The sequence below is a fragment of the Macrotis lagotis genome, chromosome 3, assembly GCF_037893015.1.
Source record: "Macrotis lagotis isolate mMagLag1 chromosome 3, bilby.v1.9.chrom.fasta, whole genome shotgun sequence".
Taxonomy (NCBI): domain Eukaryota; kingdom Metazoa; phylum Chordata; class Mammalia; order Peramelemorphia; family Peramelidae; genus Macrotis; species Macrotis lagotis.
The window spans coordinates 75,716,005-75,722,004 of record NC_133660.1 but is presented as its reverse complement, the minus strand read 5'-3'; the positions used below and the strand labels follow the sequence as shown (position 1 = coordinate 75,722,004).

General features: G+C 34.1%; 1 protein-coding gene across 1 annotated transcript in view; it reads left to right on the top strand.

The window, feature by feature from the left end:
- Positions 1–948: 948 nt before the first annotated feature.
- Positions 949–6,000, top strand: part of TENM3 (teneurin transmembrane protein 3) — a 3,314,517-nt gene continuing 3,309,465 nt past the window's right edge. The window contains exon 1 of the mRNA XM_074231559.1: positions 949–1,599. The gene's annotated coding sequence lies outside the window, so the exon portion shown is untranslated. The remainder of the gene's footprint in view (positions 1,600–6,000) is intronic.

Below are 6,000 nucleotides of genomic sequence, written 5' to 3'. Positions count from 1 at the left end.
TTTTTATGGATTCCAAAACTAGACATGGTACCATTTAGAGCAAGGAAACAATATATCCACAAATATAACATGTGGGGAAAGGAGAAGGGAGAAAGAGAGAGGAGTGGGTGAGAATATTGAAAGGATTGAGGAAATCTTCCTAGAAAATAAAGTACATGAAAATATAGAACAATTTTGTGGTATTATCTGAAAAAAGAGGAGACAGCTTATAGTGAATGACCTTAACATTCTCAGTAAAGTAGTACATGGGGATATATACTTAGTCTGGAATTGACAGAGGAATGAGAATGTTTGAGTATGTAGCTGTTAGAGCACAGGTGAAATAAAATCACATGAATTTATAGTGGACTCAGTCAGCACTGTGTTATGTGCCTCAAGGGATATTCAGAATCTCAGGAGAATGCAATGAAAATGTTATCATTCAGATTGATTTAGAACTGAAGAACCACCATTGTAAGACAAAGTGGTGAGTCAAGAACGGGACAGAGTACAGTTAAGCTGGTCAACTGAAAATTTAAGCCTGTGAAGAGGGGAAATGGATGAGGGGCTAGAACAACAAAGAGTCATGGAGGAGCAACAGATAATGGTGAGGATGAATGCCTTTAGTAGTTGCAAGGCAGAGGGGGGAAGTGGAAAAACAAGAGATTTTGATCAAAGAATTTCTGAGATAATGGCATAAGGGACAGAATGATGACTGATGGTGAGATGAAGTAGATGACCATTCCTTTAGGTAGATGAGGTAGAGTGAAGGTTTAGTTCATGGACATTGAAGAGATTGATGAGAGACCAGGGAGTTTGAGGGGATATTAACATCAATCAATCATCAGTTGTACACAGGCATTGTGCTGTGTGGAGAAAACTGTGCCTACAAAACTTAATATTATTATGTACACACTCACAAAGTAATCAAATACAAGGTAAATGGGATGGGGGGGGGGGGATCATGAAAGGCTTATGTTTGAACTTCATTTTAAAGAAAGAAAAGGATTCTGTTAAGTTTCTTCCAAAGAGGAAATCATTTTGACTTGGGAATTGGTTTTCCAAAGGAAATGAAGTGGGGTTTTTTGTGAAGAAATGAGAAAAGGTAAGTTTTTATGGATCACAGAGTATGGAGGAAAAGTGTAATGGTCAGTAAAGTTGGAAAGTTAAGTTAAGGCAAGGCTGTATAAGACTTTAAGGACTAAACAGAGTAACTTAATATTTTATTTGAAATGCAACAGGAAGTCATCACTGTTAATTGAGTAAGGGAGTCACTTGAACAGATCTATGTTTAAGGAAAAATTATACTGGCAACAGTATGTAGCATGGAATATAGTGGGGCAAGATTTAAAACAAGGTGACCAATTAGAAGGCTGTGTTGGTGAGATATGGTAAAGGTCTGAACTAAAGTGATAGTTGTATAAATGAAGAACACTAAACATCTCAAATTATAGGGTAGGAAGTTAAGTTATTGTGAAATCTTTGAATCTTACATTGATTCCAGGGGAAATGAGAATGAATGACCCGGATGCAGAGAGATCATTTAAAAAAAAAAGCTACTTGATGGGATGAAATGGATGCAGTGAAACGAAAAAAAGTTGAAGTATAATGCTGGACAAGGTAGGATCCACAATTGGCAATGGTACACCAGTTGACTCTGCTGGCCCACTTTGTCAGAGAATATGACAGTAAGAGTAATCCAAGGTGAAACTAGCCCACGATTCAATCTTTTCTAAATAGGTTCCATATCCAGTTCCAGTGCTTAAATTCTATACTCTTCTATATTCCATTCATAAAAATTTGCATTCCTAAAATGTACTTTGCACCAGAATGTGTTAATGATTAAGTTTTATCTCTAGAATAATACAAGATTTTGAGTAAATAATGTTTTGAGAAATTTTACATTCATTATCCAACTTCTATAATTAACATGATGAAGTCTGAATGCAAAAGGAATAGTGTTCAATGAAATCAATTTCCCTGCATTTCTGAAAAGGTACCACTATACAATGAACAATGTTAATACTAAGTATTTTTTGTTTTTATCCATTTTACAAATCCAAGTTTTTAATATCTTTAATGAACAAAAATTGTTGTTTTCCAAACTTTTAAAAATGATTTCATACTGATCAAATTTCAGGTTAAGTTCTGCCATTATTAACTTTTACTTTTTCTTTTTATTTAATTTTTTATTTGTTTACAGCAATGGTGTTAAAAGTGACTTACGGGGTGGCTAGGTGGTGCAGTGGATAAAGCACTGGCCCTGGAGTCAGGAGTACCTGGGTTCAAATCTGGTCTCAGACACTTAATAATTACCTAGCTGTGTGGCCTTGGGCAAGCCACTTAAACCCATTTGCCTTGCAAAAACCTAAAAAAACAAAGAGTGACTTGCCCAAGGTCACACAGCTAGGTAATTATTAAGTGTCTGAGGCCGGATTTGAACTCAGGTGCTCCTGACTCCAGAGCCAGTACTCTATCCACTATGCTGCCTATCTGTCCTTTTACTTTTTCTTAAACCATCTTGGAATTTGTACTCTCATCACATGCCACATATATATATATATATATATATATATATATATATATATATATATATATATATATATATTAATGCTTATATCACAGAGTAATATAAATTTTATGGTTATTTCTCTCTCGCTTTCACACATCAAACACACACACACACACACACACACACACACACAAGAGTTTTGTGGTAAGTGGCACAGTGGATATAGTGCTTAGAGTCAAAAAGATTCACCTTCCAATCTGACCACAAGCACTAGCTGTGTGATCCAGACACTAAACTCTGCCTCAATTTCTTCATCAGTAGAAAGAACTGGAGAAGGAAATGGCAATCTATTCCTATATATTTATGTAGAAATCCCCAAGTGGGATTATGGAAAGTCAGACATGATGGAAAAATGAATGAGTAGCAATAAATTGATATTTTAAATATTAGTATCCAAATGCTATTTTATTTCTATAGTGAAGCATTAAGCATAGTATAGAGATTTTACATACTGAACTATAAGTCCATATATATACTTTTAGTGGGAATGCTCAGGGATATGGGAAATATGCTAAATACCATTTTAATACGTTCAATATATCAGTAAGTATATAACTTGGTACTATGTACTATGATAGTCAACATAGTACAAAACAACATTAATTTCTTACAGTTGGAAGGGGTATTGTCAAACCAATAAGCACATTTTAAAGACATGAGATCCTCATCAGATTGATTTTGAGAGCTGAGGGCAGAAATTATATTTTGATTTTCTTTGTATACTCCTTGTCCACTCCTTGTCCACAGTGCCTGGCACATGGTAGGTATTTAATAAATGTTTATTGAATGACTGATGCCTAAAGAATTGTATCTTCATTGTTGCCCAGATAGCCAACAGGGTATCATAAAACTGAGACAATGCAGAAGAATTAGCTACAGTTGAGAATAGTGTCATAGCAATATTCCAAATTGTAATTATTGAGGTAATTTCAATGATTGACCTCCCTGTTTTCCCATACAATTAAAATAATTCATATCACAAAACCAAAACTAATACTTCGGAAGCAGTATCAGAAGGAAAGAATTAAAGGACAATTTGTTGTTACTGTTGTTTGCCAAATTTCCTACCTGATAAAGAATTATTATTTCTAAAATTAAGAACTGAAAGAAGAAACAAATAAAATTAATACAGAGAGATGTTGAAAGCCTTATATGAAGTGGTCCAAAGTGAAGTAAGCATTCAGGAAAATAATATACAAAATGATTACAACAATCACAAAATATTTTAAAATGACTTTTACAGACAAAAAAAACCTAACCCCCCCCAAAAGAGATATATAAAACTTCCACTCCTTTGCAAAATTCAGTTTGCAGAACAGTGAGTAGATTATCAGTGTATGTTTTTAAAGCTTTGAGAAAATTTGCTGATTTTTTTTCTTTCTCTTTTCCTTTTTCTTCAAAAAAATAGAATCTTTGTTATATGGCATGATTCTCTTGGAGGGCAGAGATGGAAAAATGCAGGAGGAAATGGTCATCTATTGCCTAAATCTTTGTCATATATATATATATATGTATGTATATATATATATATATACATATATATGTATATATTGCTTATAAAAAGTATAAGTAAATTTTATTTTTAAAAAATAATTTAGAAGTCTCATTATTTTTCAACATTTTATGTAAATCAAATTGCATATTCTTTTTTCCATTGTCAGAAATATCAATTAAATATGGAATTATAAATTCATTTTCAAGAACTTCATTGTGGCAAGTGGCTAAGTGGGTTTTCAAAGTTTCATGTGAGGGGAACAAATCTCATAGATCCTACAAAGATGGAAACTTTTGAAAGGTGACTTTCTAATAGACTGTATGTCTATGCAATTAAGTACATGAAGATTTTTGTCTCACATCAGGGTCCTTCTCAGGTTAGGTTTGATTTTGGTACAAAATGAAACAAGTGTAAGAAATTCAATAGGCATTAAAAAGAGGTTTACTTATCCAAAGCAGAAGATAGTCAACAAAGATATGCAATGGGGCTACACTGAGTTGTTTCTCCTTCCCTCCCTCCCCCTCCCCCTTCTCTCTCTGTCTCTCTGTCTCTCTGTCTCTCTCTCTCTCTCTCTCTCTCTCTCTCTCTCTCTCTCTCTCTCACACACACACACACACACACACACACACAGACATTGAACCTTAAAGTCTTGGCGATATCTTCAATACATTTTAAGGGGGAAGAAAAACTTGTATGGGAGGAGGCATTAAAATATTTCTCACCTCACCTGAAGACTTTTTTCAATTTCAACAACTCCTAAAAATAACATGGAGAGATTACTGTTAGAGGGAATTCTACCTTAATAAAACCATGTCTCCATGAACTTTTTATATAAAAGTGATGACCCAGAAAGGAAATGGTTAATCTTAGTTTATTAACAAAGGTCTAGAAATTATAATTAAGATTGATGGAGGAATTTGGGGGTTGCTAGGTGGTGCAGTGGATAAAGCACTGGCCCTGGAGTCAGGAATACCTGGGTTCAAATCTGGTCTCAGACACTTAATAATTACCTAGCTGTGTGGCCTTGGGCAAGCCACTTAACCCCATTGCCTTACCAAAAAAACCAACAACCTAAAGATTGATGGAGGAGTTAATTGCTAGACTTATCATTTCATTATGTCCATTGATTTGAAATTGAAAGACTTTTCTGAAAAGGATTTCATCATTCTAGTTGTGATTTAAACTGTTTTGAGCCATCAAATATGCATTAAAATCTAAAAATTACACATGCTAAGTTAATTCATTTTTAATGTACTTTATATGTCTTGATATGTAAATGTATTGAGGATATCTGACTCAACAATGAGCAATTCATCCTAAAGCTGAGATTCTTCAAGTACTTGGTGAAGTTATCTTCTATATTGATAGGTTACAAATAAAATACTTGTATGAAAGTATAAAGAGGTAACAAAATGCAATGAGTATTGATTTCAGAGTCAGGAGACTCCAGTTTCTAGCCTTGTTTCTGCTAAATACTGGCTGTGTTGTCCCATATGGATCCCTTAATGTCTGTAAATTCTAGGAAGCACTATGAGACAATAAGTTGAAGAGAAGGTTGCTGATCTGCATAAAGGTAGGGACTTTCTTCACCTGTATAGCAATAAAAATTGCAAGAATGATTCTTATATCTGAAAAGAAGTGGGTCAATTTAAAAAATAAAAACTAATATGTTTTTGAAGAGGGAGGGAGAAGGGTTTTTTTTTGGGGGGCAGAGGGGCTTGACTTATGATATCATTAATATAGGGAATTCCTGTTGAGGAAATTCCCTCTAAACATGTAATTTATCACCTTCTCTGCAATTGATAATCTTGGAGAGAAACATGAAAGATTAAGTGGCTTCCATTCAAGGTGACACAGCTAGTATGTATTAGAATCAAAACTTGAAACAAGATCTTCTTGACTGATACTGGCTCTCTATTTACTATCAAAATTAAGCTGAATTCTCCTTAGATCC